Here is a 23,681-nt window from a genome sequence, read left to right as displayed (position 1 = left end):
TTTCCTGGAGCTCTTACAGCTGTTATTTATCTTTTCAATAAAGTAAGTAGATTTTGTACAGACCTCGTTTCTAATATCTCTTCTATTGCAACACGTCATTTGCCTGTAATGCTTTCACTTTCATAAAATCCTATAGATATTAATTTTTCTGAATGAAAAATTTGGGGTATGGGGAAAGGGTGAGGAGATTCCTAGTTGAAAGGCTCACTGCTGGAGCTATTATCTGATTTGATCGGTCTTCACAGTTGAAGAGGGGTTCATTAAAGTAATAATTCTGCAAAATTAATTAACTGGTAACGTGTGTGTATGTATGCTGAGTGTCAAAGACAGCTTTTAGAATTTATTTATTTTAAATGACAGCTTTTGGAATTCAATATAAACATATTCTGGTGCAAGTTAAAATTTCTCGGATGAAGAAATGAAAACTTGAGACAACACATCATTAGCCTTTTAAGTCTGAGAGACTTTTCTTTGCACCTCATTCTAATTTTGATAGCTCTTTATATACAGCTTTGTCTATTCCAGCTTTAATAGAGAAACATGGATGTTTGGGTAGTCAGCTATTCTGCAACAGACAGGATATTTTTCTTTGCATGTGTGCTGCTGTATTTCTAAACCCCTTGTCTTGAGGAAGTGTTGTTTCACTTGGTGCCAGTGGTTTGATGTCACTGCTTAGAAAGAGATTTGAAATGGGCTCTCCAACCAAGAAGTTCTACCACAACTACCTGTTTGAGGAGACATCCCACACAGAAAGACAGTGTAGCTGCACTGGTGTTTTGATGAACATATGCTTCTTATGGTAGCTGTATCTTGAGAGGTTTTCCCTCTTTCTTTAGAGAGATCTTGCCCTAGGTGATTATGGATTACACTGTTCTCCTTTGGCCTGCTGAGCACTGTGCACTGTCATCTGTGGATTTCCACAAGCAGGAGCCTACTGAGAAGGCCCTCTGTTCTACAACTGCATAAATACCCTACTTTGGGCTGTTGGTCAGATAATGCAAATCATTTTGCCTCCTGTTGAGAGTGTTGGGTTGAACTTACAGCCTTATAGCTCACTATGGAGTGAGGTGATGCATGATAAGGAGGCGTGTGCTTCCTCTGACCCCATTTGTGCTGGCTCTGGCATGGTTTATCACCTTGTCAAAGCAAAGGTGGATGTTTTTCTGCTGGGTTAGTGGAACTGATCTCACACAGATCCCCTGGGCACCACAGTGGGTTCAGCAGAGGTGGCCATGGGGAGAAAGATGAAGAGGGGCAACATCAGTCCCTCTAGGTGGTGGCAGCTTTCCCTGATTAACTCAGCCTTCCAGGATACCATTGCTCTCATTTTTATTCTAAGCAAGCAAATGACACCATCTCTTCTGGTGGTTTCTCTTCCTAGTGAGGTGAGGAAGAGACTCCAAAGACCTTTACTGTTTGTCTTCTGTGCTCTTCTGTTATGCTTTAGATTATTCCTGGCCCTGTGACAATTGGTTCTGCAAGTTGTCAAGGAAAATGTGCATTTAAAAATAAATAGCTCTAAAATTTTAATCAATTCTTTTTTTAGAAGAGAGTCTTTTTCTTTTGCATATGTCTAGTTTGCTGTTAAAGTGAGCAGCTGGGACTTTTTTGATTACTTCTATTTTTAGTGTCATCTTGTTTACACCTGCACATTGAAAGTCATGAAATTTTTCTTAGCAGAGGTTTAGAAATCTTTCAGCCCTCCAATCCAGGTCAGAAGCCTGAAACCAAGCTGGCCCACTAATTGCAGTATCTTGGACTTTTTGTATTTGTCTTACACTAGAAAAATTGACTGATATTGATTTTTCTTGAAATCTAGATCATCCCACCTGGTGAATTTGTAACAGAACAAGAGGGCAAACTACATGTGGCACAATATCTGAGAACCTTGCTTTTATGTCTTTAGGTCTATGAAATCCTCTCATTACCTGAAAATTAGATTTTACGTATTGAGCAATACCTAGGCAAATGTTACCGTGCAATGAAGGTTGGATTGTTACCAGTTTTATTTCATTTCTATTACATAGAAACCTTGTTTTTAAATTCGATGTTGATACATGTGCTATATGTCATACCAGTTTAGGAGTATTTGGTTGCTTCCAGTTTCCAGATAGACTGCAAAATAAACTTTAAAGGTGAATCAGATGAGAAATGCAAAAAGAGGGGAGACAGCATTAGAGTAAAGGTCATGCTATTCTTATCAGAAGAATCAATTGGAGTAATTCAGAAAAAAAAAACATGAAAAAAGTTTATTTTTTTTCCTTGTAGCTTACAGTTGCAGGACCCTACCAAAACATGAATTCAAACATTTGTTCCTCTTCAGGCAATACAACAAACAGTATCTCCTAGTAGCCTAGTATTGTAGGTACAAGGTAGCCTAGTATTCAGATTCTTGCCATACTGTGTGGCCTTCCACGGCACTTAATCATTGTATGTCTCTTCCATCTTCAAAATTATTTGCCAGAGATTTGAACAATTGAAAATTGGACTGGTAGTTGTTTATTGTTTTCAAGGGTAAAGTATAAGTAAATTATACAATTTATTTATATCTGTTTTATTTTTATATATGTGTCTATTTTTGGCTTTATCTATTTTTATCTCTTCCCTTTTCTGATATTAAATCAACATAAATATTCATAAATAAACAAAAAAACAAATCATCTCCCTGAAGGAGGATTTTGAGAGTGCTTTATCAGCACAACTGCATTCAAATCCATTTTTAAATAGCAAGAGTTAATTCCTGAATCCACTGAAATACAGTGCTTATTTATTATTGATTTCAGTGGATTGGACATTTTCCTAAGATGTCTACAAACTGAAGAGTGCTGTAAATTAAGTGCCCCTGGTTTTGACTGTGCTTGGAGTAGCCCTTCAAAGAATCTTGTTTATTTTCCTTTTCAATTATCTTAATCTGTGTATGCCTGCTGGAGTTTTACACCACAGAATGAGCCATCAGAAAGTGATGCCATGTATTTCCCCAGGCTCATACCTGGTTTGTGTCAGGTTGCTGCCTCCGTTGAAGGTGAGCAGTGTGAACTCTGAGAAATTGTTTATTGACTGGATGGCTGCTGGTCTGAGTTTCATACTTGCTGGGTACTTGATTATTTTAGTGGCAGAGAAAGATGTCCTTTTCACCCACAGGATTCTTCGTTCAAAGCCTTTTGCGCAGAGTATGTGTTGGAGGTTCTGCGTTGCATCATTTGCCCTGAAGCTGTAGTTTATCTGCAGGGTTACTAATCCAGTGGGACTACAAAGAGTGTATGCCATTCAAAGTAAAAATGGACTAATTACTCCTTTACATTTTTTTCAGTGTTATGTGGTAATTCAATGAAAATAGCTCAGATAATGAAAGTACCACATATATTCTAACCCATACTGTGTTCCTTTTTATTTCAGTCATAGAAACTTCCCAATATGGAACTTTACTCCAAATTATGGTTATTATTTTCAGCTTCTTAGCGGCATCTTCTTGAGCACTGGTTCTCTGCCCCCTACTTAGAAACTGTCAAGTTTCAGGAAACTTAACTGCTTTAGCTGTTTGTTGCATCTGTCTCGTTCTGTGTTGTTACCTGCTGTCTTCAGTTCAAGGCTTCAGATTGATTTGCTTCTCCATCAGGTTTTTACATGCCATTCAAAGCCCTCTGTCAGCCTGGGGATGCAGCTGTATGCTAATTTCCCAGTTTCTACAAAATACTGACAGGTCACTGCCCAAATACATGTTCTACTTGCCATGGAGGAAGGAAGTTTCTGGGCTGGGATGGAGTGAGAAAGGCAGGATCTGGGCCTGTTGCCATTTCTTGTTTCTTCTCGTCTCTTGAAGATGAAGATCCTTTTCCTGAGACGAACCTCTGATGTTGGAAATGCAACCCTGTCACATCATTATTTCTAATTTTTAACATGAAAAAGGCAAGTTGAAAGGGAATTTGTAACAAGATTTTGTTACTCTGTCTTCTAAAAGGAAGTGAGTATAATCTTCATATACCTTTTATTCATATAACAGTTTTTACAAGCCCTTTGGTCTGAAGTAGTGTTTGGCATGAGGACAGACAACAGTATTTCAGTATCTAGGCTGATTTCCCAACCCTGATACTCTGCACTTGTTCTGATCTGTCCTTTGGTCTGGGTGTTCTTTTTCTCCAAGACTTGCTCAGGAGACATGTCTTTTAGAGCTTGATGTTCCCAACTTAAAAAGCAAACTGACAAAAACTTCCTTAGTGGAGTGTGGAGGATGCACACACATTCAGGAATATTTTTTTTCTAAGAATATCTTGTTGAGTTAGACATCTTTTTTTGGGCAGAGGGGAGTGGGAATTACGGGAAGCATTCTAGTAACATGCTTTGAGGAAGTAGATCAAGAAGGCAGGTGTTAAAGATAGTGTTATTCATGAGCCCAAATAAAATATAGGAAGAAAAAAGTCATCTTTCGCTTTCCTGGACACCTCCCCCCCCCCCCCCCCAGTAATTAATAAGGGTAGCAGAATCTCTTTTGCTTTTTCCACTCAGGTTCTTTTTTTTTTTTAACATGGTATAAAGAATATTTTGCTCCTCTGGGGGTTTTCTGTAATTTTATATGAAGAGCACTGAATCCTGTAGTCCTTAAAACAGAAATCCATCTTCTGTTTGTGCTTCTCTCTGTATTTTGTAGTGATTGTTAGTCAGACTAGGATGCATGAATTAGTTGTTGACTTTTCTGCTTTATTTTCTTCCTTGTCTGCTCCTTACTCTGCTGTTTCTTTGGACCATTCCAACCTTTTCTACTGAAGTGTTTTTCTACTAGGTTTTATTCAACAGAATCCTCGTGGTTTCCCAATACACGCCTTAATGAAAACAAATGTTTACGGCATTTCCTGAGCATTAGGTGAGCTGCTATCTTTAATTATGAAGAGCTTGGAGATGGAGGAGGAAGCCCACTTACTGGCAACAAAGGGCTCTAGGACTGTTTGTGCTTGGCTCATTCAGCTCTCTCTTCTTCACAGACAAGTGAGACTTTCTGAACATTTGAATACAGTTTATTCTATCAATTAAAAAAGAACAAAACAAAACCTGTCTCTTACATTGCTTAAATACCTATTAAGCCCATGAACGGAATGCTAATTTCAGTGGTTCTGTATAATGAGCTCTAAATTTCTGAGTCATGTCGGCCATGGAACCTCTTAATGAGGACGTGGAAAACCCCACAAAAAAAAATAATGTCAGTCTCAGTTCCTTAATTATTTTAATGAGTGTAGAAATGAAAAGCTCCAAAGCATTGTGTCACAGTGGTTATTTTCCAGGTTGAATATAAGAGGGAGGATTTATGAAGATTTTCAGCTACTTTGCTGGGGTATATGAAACAGAGAGCAAGAAGGTCTGAGCCCTGGCAATACTCAGTGCCAGCAGCACACCTCATCAGCTGACAAGCCCTTGAAAGTTCTTCAGTGGGATGAGATATAAGACGGTTTTTTGTGTTCTTTTGTTTTTCCCCCTCTGCTCTCCTCTCCTCTCCTCTTCTCTCCCTGTGTGTACGGTAGCACATATGAATCCAGTGGTGTTTAGCTGGTGCAGGAAACGGGTGTCGCAGTGCAGAGCTGCACTCTACCAGCTCAATAGGTAGGCAAAGGTAGTATCTGTGGTGCATATGTGAGAGTCCTTTACCTCTGGATGGGTGTTGCTCTGAGTTCCTGTGGCTTTTAATTAGGTGATGCGCTGATGCTAGGCACTATTTGCATTTCAAAACATGGATGTTACTTGAATATCATTTATTCTTCCTTTTAATGCACCCACAAGTGACTTGGTTCTGCTACGCAGTCCCTGTAGAAGAGGCTGCTGAGTGCACAGTGACAGCTTGTATGCTCCCTGTGCATCAGAGAAAGTGCTCTGCTCATTCCTCTGGAAAATGTTGTTATATAATGCAGCATGGCACTTTGCCATGTCTGCTGGGAGATCACCCCTCTGTTAGGAGGACTGCGTTATCAAGTAGGGTGTTTTAAGGATAGAACTTGGCATTACTTAATGATACGTGAAACATAACTTAACACATTTATCATTGCCTTAAATATTCTGACCTCACACAATGAACATCCCACAGTGTGAGCATCATTTTCTCCTTAGACTGTATTATTTGTATTATTGGCCAATGTACTCATTTATACTAGGGAGAGAAAAATAAAGACGGGGAACCTTGAGAAATACCAGCTAATAAAAAGATAAGACAGTTGTGTTTTCTAATAAACAATGAACACAGTAAAACTGGTGATGCTACAGGCATCTTGTGTTATTGATGAAAACAAACTGCTTGCTGACATCTGCAGGAGCCAGCCCTTGACTGGTGGCATCCCAGAGCCCTCCCATGCCATGTGTTAGGCAAAATTGCTGAAGTTCCCATTGTGACAGTTTCAGGTTTTGAACGGTTTTGATTTATTTGTAAACCCTCTGTAAGGGGCTTTATTTTTTCCTTGAAGATTTATATTTCTTATGTAATAAGAAATATAAATAAGATAAATATGATAAAAATATAAATAAGAATTAGGGAATTGGTGCTGTTTCCTTGGAGATGGTATCAAAAACCATAGGTATTTCTTTCAGACAGCTGATAATTTTAGCCTTCTAAAGTCCTCATTGATAACAACTACAGTCTTATCTGTACTGCTCTGGAATAGCATTTCACATTCTGTAGACTCTCTCTGCTTCTGAAGAGTCCCTGTTCTGTGCCTGCATCCCACCACCTCAAGCAGTAATGACTTATTTCCCCAGGCTGTGAACGTCCTCTGCTTCATGAGCAGATTCACTTCAGTATCTGTGCTTCTGTATCGAATTGCTCTTACTTAGCATGAGGAAACTTGGGTTTAGCACATGTTTTTCCTGTAGCTGCTGTAACCCTGCTGTGTTATGAAGCTGATTACTTAAATTTTCCTATTTATACTGCTACTTATACAGTATTTGTAGATTGATAGGGCTTTTTTCCCCCTGGGAGTTGTTTCTGAGATTCTGTATATGGGTGCCATAGTTTTTATTTCTATTCCTTGTCTAGAAGTGTACAACTTGAGGAAGGGGAGAGTACCACATTGCTCTATAGTAGTGTTCAAATGATTCATTTAAATAATGATGAACCCTAACTTTTGACGTGTCTCACTTTTCATGGTGTCTGTCTAGATGGGGGAGATTGATGTTCTGGGTCAGCTATAGCTGATCCAAAGACTCTGCTTTGAGCATGATTTTCCTTCGCTAAATTGAATGTGGAACATTGAAACCTTGCCAAGAAATACTTGTAGAGAGTTCCCTGCTATGTGCTGAGAGAGGGGTGTAGAGGAAGAGCTGCCCTGACATATTGCTTGTCCCCTATGACGCAGGGAACCTCAGCCACTGTGATGGGGATTCACACCACAGATCTCCTTCTCAGTTTCTTTTGGCTTGTAGAAGATGACATAGCTCACTATCCTTTTGGGTTTTTCCCCACTTCAGGTTTTCACCTTAAAACCTCCTTTCTTCAGGGAAATGATGGTATGTAATAATTGGCTGCTAAATCCTTCTGAAGGAACTAATCAGTAAAACTGAGTAGTGATTAATTTGACACTACAGTGCTGGGTGAAGATGTGAGCGACAACAGCTGCTTTGCTTTGCATCTGCACTTCGAGGGTGTTTGCACTCCATTGGTTTCATTTGGATTTAGAAAACCTTTAAAGGGCTAGAGCTGGAAATGTTCATAAGCTCTCAGTTCCCTCAGAGGCATGTTTTGCAGGTATTAAGGTGTCTGGATTACCAGTTTTGGTAGGATGGGTTCCTTACTAAGTCTGAAAGAGTGTTGAGTTTTGGGTTTTGATTGTTTTAAAAGCTTTTCTTTCCCCCTGGGGAAGGGGAAAGGTATGTAAAATGCAGTTAATTATGATGGTTGATTATCTTATTAAATTATGAAATACCTTCTGCAAAGCTTATTACAGTAATCTAAAAATCAACTATTCATATTTCTGATCCTTGTCTGCAATCATTCCTTTTCATTGCAGATAATATACATATGTATATGCGCATGTGTGTGCGCATGTATATGCATGTATGAAACACTGAATAAATAAAACTTACCTATGTAGTTTAATTTTATTCAGCTTAAAGCATTGTGAACCACATCAGTCATGTCAGGCTGGCTAAGGTCACACAATGGCTGTGAAGAGGGACATTGTTAGTGACCCAGTTATTTCTAGTGTAGCTTCTGATCTTGCAGAATTATATAACAGTGATGCATGGAAAAGCTGGAACACTTTTAAAGCTGCCTGGCTGTGAGGAGTCCTTGTGGGTACGGAGAGCCCTGGTGAATGCACAAAAATATAGATTACCACATTCAGCAAAACTCCTACCAGGATTTTGAACCCTGTATATGAAACCAGGGATGTCTCCATTTGGTGTGTTTTTCATATTGCCCATATAGATTCAAAATGGGAAGTTGGAATCAGTACCTTTTTCCAAAGAATAGAATTTGAATATTTAGAGATCAAATTGCAGCTTAAATTTCTTCTAAAGACAAGACAAAATCTGCCTCTGTCTGCAGTAGAAAATCATAACAGAAAGTAGCAGGTCGTGGGGTAGGTGGGCTGGAGTCTGCTATACCTTTAGAGGGGATTTTGGATTTACTGATCCAAAATCATTCAAGTCTTAGTGGTGGTGCTTTGCTGAGATTTCGAGATGGCTTATGTTAAGTTAAATTAAGATGTGGCTTTTAAATTAATGAAGTTAAACTGGCACAAGGGGGTGTATGGACAGGCTGTCTTTTTGATTTATCTGTCGACAAGGCTCTGGTTTAACCTACTCTTAACCCATAAAAGTCCACATGGATTTGAACTGATTTAAAAAAACTTAAATTAAATTGGGGCAGTCTTGTGTTGCCAGCAAGGCCTCAGGAGAAGCGTCTCTAGTTCTGCCTTTTGGCATTGTCTTCCCTTGGTAATGGTGTGATAAAAGATGCATTTATTTTATTTGTTGACTTTGTTGACTTAATTCTCACCTTCAAGCTATTTAGATTTCCTTTAGCGCTAAGGGCAGTCACTCACACAACCTGTTGTGATTGCATTTGTTTGTTATTTTGAACAGTATCCATAGCTACTTGAACCCATATTTAATACAATTTTAAACAAAGAAAATACTCGAGGGCTTTGTGAAATCCTCCACATATTTCTTTACCTGTGGCTCAGTGGTTGGCTGGGTATGAAAAGGATTGCGTATTTTGTCAGATTTCTGCAGTTTTCTAATCAGGCATGTCAGCTACATTGCCATTCTCTCCTTAGTCATCTGGTCCTCACAAGTTTTCCATTTTATTTTCAGGTAACTTCCACTTTCCTGAACATACCAACAGCTCTTTGCATTCCCTCACAATGTTTTACTTCCTTTATTGCTCCTGGCCTTATTGCCTGCTTTCTCTTACTGCTCAAGTGTTCTTTTCAATATCATTTCTTTCATTCTTTCTGGGGAGGTAGCTTGGCATTTTCACCAATTGCCTTTCAAATGCACGGCTTTTGAGAACTAAATGAACCAGTTTCAGGTTCATCAAATGTCCACCGGTGGTCGCAGCTGAAGTAATTGCCAATTTCTTGCCGCTCCTGTGTGGGAGCACTCTGCCATGACCTATTGTATGGCCATGTGACAAACTGACCTCAGGTCCTCATCTCATTTAAACAAGCATGCACACACTGTTTTTCATAGGATTTTAATCCTTATACCCAGCCTTCTTTTGGTCAGTGTCTAATTTCAGCCTGGAAAAGTGACAGACAAGTGATTTGCCCGAGGACTGCCAGTAAATCTGTGACCAAATGTTGGCTTAGTGCTTTTGAGGAAGAGAGGCGCCGTCAAGAAGCATCCCAGAGTTTGGGATTTTTTTTTACAGATTTACAAGACTGTGCTTAGTGATGTGAGGTTTCCTTGGTCTCCTGTCCCCCAGAGCCAGAGCCACAGGTGACACGACTGAGTGGATGCTACTGATGGGCTGTGACAGAGGCCTTTTTGACTTCAGTGTGGAGGTTTGAGGGATGGATACAGCCAGCTGTAGTGATGGACAGGAACCTCTCTCTTGCACGGAGACGCTGTGAAAAATGTAGATCTGGAAAGAAGTTTAAGCGTAGGCATTCAGTCTATTATGGAGGATCAGGTTGCAACTAAACTAAAAGTGCAGCGAGGAGCAAGATGTGTGCTGGGACTATCACATTTGAGGCTCATTGTTGTGTTTCACATTTGAGACTGGATGTCAAAGGTGTAGAGCAGGCTGATGTGTATCTACATATACAGCAGAAAGTACTTCAGTGACAGGTTGGGTTTATAACATAATGCAGTAAGAGGAAGGCACTTTGCTGCCCGTCACAGAGCACGTTACCAGCAGGTTAAAATGGCTGAAGCTGGTCTCGTCTTGAACTGTGAAATTAATTATTAGAGCTTGTTTAGACTAACAGAAACATCTACTGAACATGACCCTAGGGTTGCTGCAAGCATGTGTTCCTTGAAATTACGAGTGGTCTGCTCTCAGGGCCGTTCCTGTACTCTTGCTGTTAGATGTCTCCTCAGGCTGGGCACTGGCATGAGGTACTGACTAGACACAGCTGATCAGTGGCACGGCCTTGCAGCCATACCTCAGGGGACACTTTCAGAGGAGCCCAGTGCCAGTCAGCAGGCTGGCCATTGCCAAGTAGGATGCTTCGCCCATGGGGCACCTAGAAAGTGCTCAGCTTTTATGCAGTGTCACTGTCAGTGTAGACAGCATCTGGAGTGCCATCCTCTCTGTTCTGTTTCAAACGTTTGTAAGCTGGGGCTTTGCTTGACATGGTACAGGGAAAAGTAGTGGGTAATCTGCTTGTGGGGGCAGAAGTGCAGGAAGTCAGATCTTTTCATTACCCTAAGGTTATCAAGCAAAAAACCCTCAACCCAACCCACCCAATTTTGTCTTCCTTGCTTGTCTTCATGGAGACTAGGCTCCTTGTTTGTTGCAAAAGGGTTGACAGCGAAGGGGACTACGCTGGCATTGCTGCCGGGCACTTCTTCCTTTAAAATTTTACAGTTCAGTGACTAATGTGTTTCTCAGTCAGCTTAGGTTGATCTTAATGTGAGTTGCTGCTGGAAAAGGCAGGCCTGTTCTTCCCTCTTGTGAGTTCTTGCCACCTCTTTTGTGCCAACACCAGCACTTCTGTGCTTATGAAACCCAACCCGACAAAGAAAAAACCCCGACTTATAAATTAATTTTCAGCTAGACTGACTTCCTTAGCCAACTGATTATGGTGTCTCAGGAGCTCTAGTGCTGGCATAAGCAGGAATGTGTGGCTGGAGGTGAAGGGAAGAACATATACCATGCCTTTTTCCTGCATCAGCCCTTGCTGGGATTGGTTTAAACCAAAGTGAACTCACTCATTTAGAGTAGAAAGACGAGGGTGAGGCAATGCAGCAGTTGCTGCTCCAGAAAGGTGTGGTTCCACTCCCTTTGTTCTACTTCTGCTTGGACGGTGCCTTCCCATCCCTTCCTGGTCAGAGTCCACAATGGGATGCTGAACTAAAAGGAACAGGACTTTCTTCTTCCGCCGTTAGCAAGCTCTCAGTTTATCTGGGCTGTACCATTAAATATCAGGTGTCCTGCTGCTCACATACCACCATATATCCTAAAAGTAAAATTAAGGAGGGCGTTAGGGAAGGTGAAGCACTGATAAATCTCACTCTTCTCAAAGTCTTCTCAGAGGGATGGTATTTTTCACTTCCCGGACAAATCTGTGGTGTGTACACACAGTTAGTGTGGGTCTGTGTGAGTTTTTAACTATGATTACCTGGTACCAAAAGGAGTTAGATATGCACCATATCTTTCACTAGTAAGAGTCTCCAGGGGCAGGGGGACGCAACACATGTGACAAGAAGCAAGAGAGTATTGAATAATTACTACTTTACTTTCTTTACTACAGGTAAAGAAAGAAAGTCTGCAGGGAAAGCTATAGATTGCAGTGGCACAGGAATTGTTGCCATAGTTTCCATTCATATCATTAGTTCCCAACTACTTTTTTTGGCATTCAGGAGGAAGAGAAAGACAGTGTGCTCTGGCAGTCCAGCCAGCCCCCTCTCATAGGATTTAGTGTTGCTTGTAAAGAAGAGGTTTGAGGTGAATGGCCCCTTTCCTTTTCAGGCCAGTTTGACTGGTAGCAGGATGTGGCATGGCTTGAAAGAAGGCATGAACAGCGTTACTGGGACAATTGACTGCATCTGCCTGATTGACTTGCAAGAATGGGCTGTTTGACTCCTGGGGAGGAAGCCTGGAGAGGGTCGTGGTTTGCTTCCAAGAGACACTGAGTGCAAAAAATTACAATGATGTAGGAAAAGAGACTAAAAAATAGAAATAGCACCTGCTAAAGTTTGTATTTTGCCTTCAGAATTATATAAGAATAGCATAGGTTTAACATAATGGAATATATTGATTTTTATTTTATTTTCTTCCCTTGTCAGCTCATAGGTGTGTTTCTGTTTAGTAATCCTTTTTGGCAAGACGGTGAATGTGATTGATAGGTGTTTTATGCAAAAGTGACCACTTTGCTGCTTATCAGAGTAAAGTCTGTGCAGCAGATACAGGATGCCTTGTGACTCTTCTTTATTTCTTCCCTCCCTCATTGTGTGTCTAAATGTTGTAGTTTTACAAGAGAAATGTTGAGTCCCTGGTAATAGCCAGATGGTAGAGGAGCCTTCAAAAGGCTGTCCCCATGGGAAGTGCAGATATCTCATTTCAGGTGTGGTTAAATCGCAAGCTGCAACCTCTGCAAGAGGTTAAAATGCCCACAACCTAATGACCGTGTGACTTTTATCACTTCCTGCTAGCAGATGGAAAATTTTATTCAAATGATAGGGATTAATGCAGGACTTAATTGAACAGGAAGTTTTTTAGGCATTCAGATGATGGCTAAAGTGATCCATACACTGCTACTTCCGACATTTTTGCCAGAAGTAATCTCTGGCTTTCTGGCTAGTGCAAGTTGCTTTTAGGGCAAAAATGAACAATTGCAAGAGTCGAGGTACACATGGCTTTCTGAGATTGGAAAACAAGAATGAAATGGTCTGGGTTTTTTTTTTTCTTTTTAAAGCACAATTGCAGAGTAAAGGCCACTCAAAGTGAAAAGAGAATTTTCCTTCAGTTGTATGGTTCTGATCTTGCATCATCTTTTAGCAGTTGGTCAGTTGACTAGGGAGGGAGCTGCTGCTATGTTTGGTATTATTTGGCATATCATTCAACCATTCAGTCTGAATCTGCAACTGTTTTGAAGAGGAATAGGGAACAAAGAACAGCACTGAATTTATCAGAGACTGGGGTTTTGGGTAGTGCCAGAGGGCATCGCATGAGTAAGGAAGTAGGAAGCTCTGTCATCTGGACCGTGCTGGTTTTGTTTAATGTCTCGTAGTTGGGAACTGGGAAGCAAACAGGTTTTGCAGATGTCTGAGAACACTGAAAATAAGAATATTGAAGCTGCACAGTGTGTTGTGCTAGAAGTAGGTTTGACCTCTGTGTAATTAATAGGGGCCAGTGCTCAAGTTTTCTGAAAATGGGCAGGTTTTAATATTCTATAGGCTCTCTTCCACAGGGTAGGAAGTATTTTTGTAGGACCAAAAAGATTTTTGAAAAAAAAAAAAAGTAGATTACAAAGTTACCAAAGTTACCTGTAATTCAGCACAGACAGAAGAATGGTGTTGCACAGCAGTGAAGTGGAAGGGGAGACCATTTTGTGTCCACAGGCTTCCCCACACTGACTTTACCTGAATAACAGAAAACTGTGAGGGTTGCATAGTTCTTCCACTTACAGCGAGTGCTGGCAGCAGGACCTTGACAAGTCCTTGCCAGTAGATGGAGACCATGCAAGTGAACTGGAAATTGCATCCTCCTTCCAGTGGGGAAGGTGTCTGTTAGTGCAGAGTTCAACCTTATTTCCTTCCAGCACACAGGACAGGGTTTAATGTGAAAAACTAACTTTGTTCTTGTGGTTTTCTCCTTGAAGAAGAGTTTGTGGACATAGCACACACTCAGACATCTGCTAGTGATTATTAAAAAACAAGCAAATGTAAATGAGTTCCTTAATTCTTTTTTCTGCTGCCGTGGTTTTGCACTTTAGCTTTCTGGCATGTGGTGATGCTCTTCTCTGTGCAGCAGCACGGAATAAAATGGCAGGCCTGGCCTAAAGTCACTCCTTGGTGATGTGATTCCTTACTTCATACTTGCTGGTATGGGGTGGTGGGTTTGGCTCAAGCTGAAATTCAGGAGTCTTGGGTCATGCTGCTATAAAAGTGAGGGAGCCCTTGTTTCTGGAAGCAGGAACTGGTAACTCAAGTGTTGATTTGCCAAGTGCTTTTGTAGGTAACTGTGCTCAGCTGTACTTGGAAAGGAGCTTGTGGAGCTCTCTGGTGAAGAGAAGCAAGTATCAGCCAGAGATGAGAAAAGCTGCAGAAGAAGCATGGCTCCAGAGAATGGCTGCAGGAGCAGAATGAAGCTGTGCACAGGGGGGAGCATTGAGGAGGAGTCAGAAGCTGTTGTACCTTTTACGGTACTGCTGAAATACTTGGTACTGATTCACACAACTGCAATGACTCCCACTGTAACTTTGTCCCAAAGAGTCAACTTGTCTTTTCTAGTATCATAAGCCATCTCTAGTGAACAGTCCCTGCAGCATGCATAGCCCAAAGAACAGCGAGGAAAGAGATATATCCAAGACACAACTCCCTCCAAAACGGACTGCTGCAATGCATTCCTGTTTGTTGTTCCTTCTCAGTGAAGCTGCTTTTGCATCACTATGTACCTTTATAGCTTGTGTGAGCATATCTGAGCTAACCCAGCTGAATAGTGTTGGCTGTGGTAGTGAGGGTGTCAGAAATAACCAGGACCTTGGGAGGAGGGTTTGTAGGACTCACAGTGAAGTGTCTTGCAGCATTGCTGTTAGATTTCCATGTGGACTGATGAATTTGAAGGCTTAGCCTGGGTGGCTTTATGCAACATGCAGTGTAGTTGCAATGTAGACACAGCTGGAGTAGAGCTCTTAGCAGTGAAAGGTTGAAGTACCAGTGCTTATGTTCTTAGACTAGAAATGAAGCTGCTCCAAAACTGGGAATTTTAAAGAACTGTTGCAGGACAAAGGAAGGGTGGCACCACCTGTCTTCAGAAGGATCTCTTCTGCCATCTATTGCCATGTACAGCTCACCACATGCCTGCACGGAGGAGGAAAAATTCTTATCCAATTTCAGGTGGTGCAGCCCTGGAGAAAGTAGTTTTGAAAGACTCATTGTCTTCCTGATTGTCCAGATCCTACTCTTACTTATAGAGGAATAAGGCTTTGGTCCTGGATTTATGGGCAGTCTGTAGGACAGTTGTGATTGATCTGATGACAAAAGCAGCCAACTGTAAGAAAACAGCTTCTTGGGAGCTTCGTTCAGATGCCACATCGTCATTTGAGTCACGCTCCTGCTACTGCTTCTCCCTGGGCAGCAGCTGATAAACCTTCCTACACTTGCCACAGCCACTGGCAAGTGAGATGGGTGGAAGTGCTTGAGTATTTGATGGTCATTAATGTAATTTAAATCAATCTTTCTTCAGCTACTGGAGTCTGAGCTGGAAGCATCCCATTGTTGGGATACTTGAAGGTCGATAAGCATGGACTGCTCTTGCATCAAGTCCAATTAAAACCAGTTGCAGCAGCAGGATAAGAGAAGACTCATACTCCTGGAGAAGGGCTGCAAGTTTGACTATTTATGCTTTTGGTTTTTTGGATTGGTTCATGTTCATCTTTGCTTCTGTGTGTCCTGAAGTCTGGGGAGGGTACTCAAGTTCACACTGGGAAACCCTACTGCTGAAAGTGTCAAAATTCCCTGGCTGCCATGGATATTTCAGGACAAAAAGCCAGAGCATTTAGTACCCAGTGTGATACGTCCCTCTCAAGGTTATCTAGACCACTGAGACACCCAAACTTCCAAGATACATAGCTGACATCTGAACACAGTGTTAATTTTCTACAACTTCTTCCATGAACTGTGTAGTATGGGTTAGTCTAGCAGGCAAAGTCTCCATACCTATGTTATTGTGGCTGCTTGTGTATGCCATGTGGAGATACGTATGAGGCTCATGAATGGTGGCTGAAGCTGTACAGTTCCTTCATAGTTACTGTGGTGGTGGGTGGTAAACAGTGTCCAGCGGCTTTTAAGAACTCCCACTTTGCCCAACGTGATCTTGTATGTAGTTTGAACAACCACATATTTAATTTAGTAGGTCTAAGAGGCTCTGCTGAACTGCATGAAATGAGGTGGGTTTGGAGACTGTAAGTATCTTCTTGTGATCAGTGAGAATGGTTAGGAAGAACAGGCGATTCCAGAATTAATGATAATTTGAGCAGATTTTAGCAAAAAAACTTTGTGTCCAGCTGTACTTTGAACTAGTCTATAAGCAGATGGGTTAGCTCAATTACCATTCGTTAAATGCCATTTCCATGCACCTTTCCATTGTTAGCAGGAGAGGAGGTCTCAGAAACCAACTGTTTACCATTTGAAACAAATACAACCAAAGAAAAATCCAAAGGAAAATGTGCATCCATTCATTGTGGCTAAAGTTTTAAAGCAAGAAGTGTTATTTATGAAAACGTGCCCTGTTAGGTTCAACAATCAAGGACTGAATGAAGATGGGCTTACTATTTTACTTCCATTTGTTCACTTGAGAATTCAAAGCTGGTTTAAAATCCTGTTGTTAATTTAGGCCCAATTTTGATTTATTGGACTGCAGAAGGTAAAGAAGATTGAGTGAATAAAGGTCTTAGTAAAAATAACTTCTGAAAATTGTTGCATTCAACCTTACTGGAATTGTTAATTTACTGAAAAGTAGCCCAGATTATTTTAATCATATGACAGGATTAAGAATTATACTCCAACCTGGTAATACAGGTCTGGATTGTGTCTTGGATTACATAACCTTGCAAATTATTGTGAAGGAACCACATCTTAGAGTGACCACATGCTTTGTACCAGAGACCTGAACTTGATACTGCATGGGTGGGAGCAACAAGGTCTCTTAACTTCAGATTCTTTCCTGGTTCAAACAGGTGTGGAGACACAGATGCTGAATCTCAGTTTCCACTGCCTCAAACCTGCTGGCAGTAGCGACAGAAGTGGTGTGTTATTAAATGGGCAACAGATACCACTGATGCAAGCAGAAAATACTATCCCAGTAGCCTATGGGCATGTGGGAGAGGGAATGCAGTTCAAAGGACTCCTTCAGATGCCTGCTTTTTTGCTCTTGGTGTGATGCTGTTTATCCACCTGACAACATGATGCGGGACACAGTGGTTGCAGTGGTATGTGAATGCATACAGATAGAAGCAGTGCGCGGTACTACCTGAGCCAACACTTGCACTCAGGTGTGCTCCAGGGAGAGTCAACAAAGTCTTGTGTTGTGAGGGAATTTTTTTTTTCCACCCCATTTTTTTGCTTTCCCAAGTAATGTTTACCCTCGCAGCTGGGGGAGAAAAAACATGTTTCATATAAGTTTTGGCGGTGTTTATGTAGACAACTTGTTGGTTTGAAGTCTGCAGCCCTGTTTTACGTGAACTGGTGATCCCCTAGAAGGTTGCTGTTGGAGGGAATGTCTTGGACTTGTTCTTAGGATTGAAATGGTGAAACGTAGCTTAGCCACGCTTCCTACTGGCACGTGTGATAGTGATAAATATTTCCTGTTTGTCCCATGAAGAATGAGATGTCCAGCAGCAAGTTTTGCATGCTCATCTTGGCTTGCCTAGCAGTGCCCATCACATGGTAGATTTTGTTTGAGGTGGAAATTACACACTTGATAATTATCTGATTTCCAGCAGACACCTGGCTATTAAAGCCTAAATTACTTTTTTAATTTTTTTTTAGTTTAAATGAAGTCAGAACACATCTACAGCTCATTTTCAGGTGAGCTTACCTTAATAAACAAAGCTGCACACAAATGAATCTTTGCATACAGGCATGTTGTGCGCTTTAGACAGCATCATGTTGTACAGCACAGTTATACAATTTACATGTTTGTTCTGTCAGCTCTGATGAGCCCAAAAGATGGTGTGCTTCAAACCTGATCTAGATCAGGGGTGTAGGGCCAACTAAACATCAGAGATAAGTATTTCACTGAGCCAGCAAGGAAATAAATAACCCAGGTACACAGCAGAGAAGGAACTATAATGATACTAGCAAAGAATGGTCAGGACAAAACCTGTGAGGAAGAGTGCTTGTCTGTACCAGTAACCCTTAATGGTTACTAGTGACTGATGGAAAGACAGCTGTAATGCTTGACTGTGACTGTGTGTAGCTGTATGGGACAATCAGGCTGAGACAGCAGTATGGGAATAGTCCCACAGAACGTAAGCTCAGCTGTGTCCATGCGAGGATAAACCCTCGAATGGAAAAAAGTAGATACATGGTGTGCTGAATTTCTGCTGTTCAGATTGTGGGGTGTAATACTGAAGGAGATCTGGGAACTGCAAAGCCTGAGCAATAACAAGAACCCAAAATTTCCCCTGTTCAAAGATGTGTTTTGATAGAGGATGCTCCCTCAACAGCTAGCCTTGGATCAGGCAGTAAGCGAGTCTGTATTCCTAACTAGCTATGCAGTGTTTGGTGTCAATTAATATCAGCTCATCTCAGCTCATTAGTAGTAAAAGTAAATATCCACAAATACTTCCCCTGCAGTTTCTCAGGAGGAGAAACAGCAAAAACACAATACCCAAATATGACGCTGCTTTTGGAAAGACAAGAAGTGTAGATTCCTTCTTTTTAGCTTGCCAGCTGCTCACCAGCAGCTCAGAAAGTGAAATGGGAATTAGCCACAAAACTCTACCACTCAAGCACCTACTTAAGCTATGGTTCCTGTAGCAATTGGAAATCTAACTCTAGTGGTGCTGTTATAAAGAAAAAGGACATAAACATCAGTCTACAGAGAAGCAGGAAAAGACAAAAGCAACAGTGGAGTTCAAGTAGTAAGTGGAAGGTAATGAGACCAAGCAGCAAGGACATATTGTAGTGCATATTAAGCAGGAAGTTTTGTGAAAACCTGCAGATTGCTGGAGTTTAGAGAATGTTTGAAAAAGGTAGTTTTTTTTGCAAATCTCCTTCCGGTTGAGATACTTAGGAATGAGAACAGCCTCTCATCAGAATTTTCTGTAAATAGGTTAGTATGAATACACATGTATTACAAATCTGATTGTGCATATTGGGTTTTGTGTATGTTTTGTAGTCCTTATGCTTTGCTTTTGCTTAGGAGTTAGGGAGTAATAAACTGAAAAGAGTCAGGGTTTTGTACTGTTGTATAACTAAATCTTACATAGTGATAGTTTAATACTTGATTCTGTTATCTAGAGTATTAATGTTTACCAAATTTAACACAGACTGGTACTACTAGCCTGAGCTTTGCTTTGCAAGGAAAGGATGGCCTTTGTACAGTAAGTCTTTTTTTCCTAAATGTGAACTTTTTTACAAGCTAAAGGATATTCTAATGGTGCTAGGATATTTAAAAGACATTCTGAAGTATTTTTAGCCCATGCAAACTGTAGTGTTTTGATTTAAGAATGCAATTTCCTTAAAATATTCAACTAAAAATAAATTCTAGTCTAGAAAAGCTTCAAAAAGTATATTTTGTGATGGGAGAGAAATGTTTTGTAGCCTAGTCTGGGTTTTTACAATGGGGGTGTTCTTGTTGTGGAGTCTCTGGCTGTAATTTGCTTAGACCTAAAAGCGGTAGAAGAGAAGTGAATCAAAAGGAGGTGAGACTTCCTCGGGCTGAAGCTTTTTTTAACTCCGTGTGAGAGGTAAGTGTTTAAAGTCTCTCAAAAGCAGTGGAAGGAAAATAATATTCTGGTGAGAGGAGGTGGTTTACTATTTATTTTTAAATAGTCTAGATATTTCTGGCTGCATGTTGGGTGTTCGCATGACGTTTAGATGTGGTATTGAGTTCTTTCCTCATCCTTTTCCTTCTTGAAAAGTTTTTTCTGTTTGCGTATTTGCAAGCCTTACGTAGTGTATACCCTTTCAATGAGGACAGAGTGAGCAATTTGTTTTGAGGACGGAAACAGGATTTTTGTTGTTCTTTCTGCCACTCGTGCCAATCTGTCTCCTCTTGCCAAATGGACGCTAAATAGGTCATTCCAGCAGAAATTGCGTTAAGAAGCAAAGAGCAAAGCCATGCTGCTGGTGGTATGTGCTTAAACAATCACGAAATTGTTTAGTTTGGAAAAGACCTTTAAGTCCAACCATGAACCCGGCACTGCCAAGTCCACTGTTAACCATGTCCTTAAGTGCCACATCCATACATCTTTTGAATACCTTCAGGGGTGGTGACTCAGCCACTTCGCTGGGCAGCCTGTTTCAATGCTTGACAACCCTTTCAGTGAAGAAAGTTTTCCTAATATCCAATCTAAACCTCCCCTGGCGCAACTTCAGGCTGTTTCCCCCTATCCTGTTGCTTGTTACCTGGGAGAAGAGACTGACCCCCACCTGGCTACACCTCCTTTCAGGTAGTTGTAGAGAGCAATAAGGTCCCCCTGAGCCTCTTTTTCTCCAGGCTAAACAACCGAGCTCCCTCAACTACTCCTCATCAGACTTCTGCTCCAGACCCTTCCCCAGCTCTGTTTCCCTTCTCTGGACATGCTTCAGCACCTCAATGTCTTTCTTGTGTTGAGGGCCCAAAACTGAACGCAGGATTTGGAGTGTGGCCTCATCAGTGCTGAGTACAGGAGGACGATCATTTCCCTACTCCTGCAGACCACACTGCTTCTCTCTAAATTTTAGGTTGGCAACAACCTGCTCACAAACTGCCTTTCTGAGCACTTTTATTACTTAGCTATTCTTCCCTAATCAGAAGTGGTGTGTGAGTACAACAAGTTACTGTCCTTCATCTGATGTAACTGTAGTGAAGAGGAAGGGTACAATCCTTCTTTGGCAGCAGCTTCACACTTAGATTGGATTAAGTGTAATGTGAAACCATACCCGAAATAATTGGTTTTATGCTGCTAGAGCTTTTCATGGGGATATACGAGTTTATTAAGAGGTACACATGCCCTCACAAGGAAACAGATTTTTTTGCCCATGTTTTGAAATATGTGTGTTTTTCCTTTGCTGGCACACCTTTGAAACAAAGGTGGAGCAAAGGCTGCTTAAGAGCTTGTCTTTTGTTTACTAACCTTGATTCTTCATCTCAATATGTTGTAGCTACAGAATAGCTTGTTTCTTGCTCACAGCTCACTCTCTGTACACCCTCAGACATTATACTAGAAGCCTGTGGAGCACATGCCTATCCATGTGAAGAACAGTAGTTGGTGCAGAAATCTAGAGGATGCTGCAGTCACAAAAGAACACCTTCATTTACTAGTGTTCATAAATTGAACCAGTAATCACTAGTGGTTCCTACACCCTGTAACTGCTCAAGGTTTTAATAAAAGATGGATATTTCATAAGGAGTCCAGTTTTTGTGGCACTGGTGAGCTCAAACCAAGCAGGTGGAAGTACAGCAACCTTCATCATTGGTTTGAGAGGAGAAGCATCTCGGACACATCTGACCCTATAGCAACAAGTCTCTGTAGCCTCTCGGGGGAAGTGGCAAAAGTTCATGGTCATAGCTTGAAGGTGTGTGGAGGAAGGACCTGGCATTTTCACTGTCCTTGGTGAAATGAAGGGCCCCCATGGGTAACGAAGAGTAGTGGTAGTGAAGAGCTGGGTGAGTAATGAAGAGCTGGTGATGCTGCCAAGCCAGGCTCTGTGCCCCATAGGCTTTTATTTGTACCAGAGAAGAATACTAGCAGAGTGTACTTTCGAAGTACAGATAGACCAAAAGTACTTTCAGTTCACTCATTCATTTCACATCTATGTGAAACTTACAAGTCATTTCCTAATCCATTTTCAGTGCTCTGGGGACTGATAATAGGGATACTGCAAAACGGCATGGGTGACTCTTGCTGCAAAGGGTTAATTTTGAACTGTGAAACAGGCTTAAGCTTTACTTTTTGGGGTAGTGGTCCTCCTTGCTGCTTATCATTAATCACATGAGATTTGAGTAAGTACAGAGATGCAGAGAGTGTATGGGTGTATGTTTTTAACAGCCCAGCTCATGAAGTACACCAATGGGGAAAAGTTGCTGTGCAGAAAGCAGGGTTGCTTGCTAACCTTTATAGTCTGTTTCTTGCTGAGAGAGCATATGTTTTGTGCAGAACAGAAGACAACACAAAGCGTCTTTCTCTGGCTGCATGTATAGTTTCGGTGATAGAAATGTATATGACTGAAATTAAAATCCCATTCATCCTGCACGGGACTCCTCAGTCTGCGTGAAAGAATGGGGCTTTGAAAAGCAGTCTGAATAATTTTGAGAAGATACAAGCAGATCTATACAAGACCTTCATTCTGGAAAGATAATTGTTCCTGAATACGAGGAAATATATGTGTTCAATAGTCTTTTAGTTCCAGTTCACAATTTATAAGCACCGTGATAAAAAAAAATTATAAAAAGTATGTTATTTTTGCCATCAAAGAAATGAAAACAAGCAGTAAGAATGGCTGGTGTGTTCTGTTGTTTTGGGAGGTGGGGGTTGGATAATGAGAACGTGGACAATTTTATGCAGAATTCAGGGAGAAAATTGCTGAATGTTACTTTTTTTCTCTGTTGTCATTAAAGGTTGTGTGTATATACATACCTACACTGCTGGGATTTTCAATTTTTTTTACTACTTTAGCCACAAAATTGCGAAAGTTTAAAACTACAGTAACAAACCTCTTCTTACCCAGCTATTCAAGGTTAATAGCCATGAAAAAGAAAAGGTTTGACAATTATGTGTTTCATCCGTACTGAACAATAACTGTGGCTTTCCTTAAGTCACAACAGTCAAGCCTGCGGTGGAGTGACAAGACCTGGGTTTTCCTTCAGCATTATTTGATATGTTTCAGATTGACATTATGTAAATACTCTGCTATTAGGGAAGAAAATGACATAAAATTGCATCCTTTCTCAACAAGGTTTTAAGTTCTTTCTGTAGCTTCTCTCTTTTTTGAAGCTGTAATAAAGATTATAATTAGAATCCCACTTGCTTAAGTGAGAAATTAGCATGTTCTTAAATGCTGAGCTGAGCCAGGTTCCCAGCGAGACCCCCTCCAGGTATCTGTCCTGCCCCAAACTGCTTTCCCTCATACCAATTTGCATTCTAGACATATTAAAGAAAATCACATTCATTGCTACCTAGCAGTTAATCAGAGCCTTCAGAAAGGCTTGAAATGATTTGTAGCCTGGGTGCCAAAACCACCTGCAGCCATTCATTTCCTGCAGCCATACCCAGGCATGCTCTAAAACTAATCAGAGGGTGTCAGTCAGGACTGAAGAAATTCACTCCATGCATGTCTTTCATTCTTAAAAATTTACTTAACCCCACTCCAGACCTTCTTGCTTACTGTCCTTCTAGGCTGTGGCCAAGCAAACAAAAATCTAATGGCTCTGACTGGATGTTTTCCTTGTCAAAAATACTTTTTCCTAAAGGTTTTGATTTGTTTTTGTAGAACTGAATGCTAACATATATACCTTATCTATTAATATATATTTTTACCATGGAAATAATATTGGAGCAGATTGGGATAAACTAAAACCTTAATGGGGCCAAAATAAACCCTTGTTTGTAAAATAATTAAAAACAGGAAGCAATGAACCCTAACACTTAACAAAAAAAAAAGAAATT

General features: G+C 40.9%; 1 protein-coding gene across 4 annotated transcripts in view; it reads left to right on the top strand.

The window, feature by feature from the left end:
- JARID2 (jumonji and AT-rich interaction domain containing 2) overlaps positions 1-23,681 on the top strand; it is a 214,933-nt gene that overhangs the window by 130,861 nt on the left and 60,391 nt on the right. The window lies entirely within an intron of this gene.

Source organism: Chiroxiphia lanceolata, chromosome 1 (genome assembly GCF_009829145.1).
Source record: "Chiroxiphia lanceolata isolate bChiLan1 chromosome 1, bChiLan1.pri, whole genome shotgun sequence".
Classification (NCBI taxonomy): Eukaryota; Metazoa; Chordata; class Aves; order Passeriformes; family Pipridae; genus Chiroxiphia; species Chiroxiphia lanceolata.
This window is presented reverse-complemented; position numbering and strand designations above follow the sequence as displayed.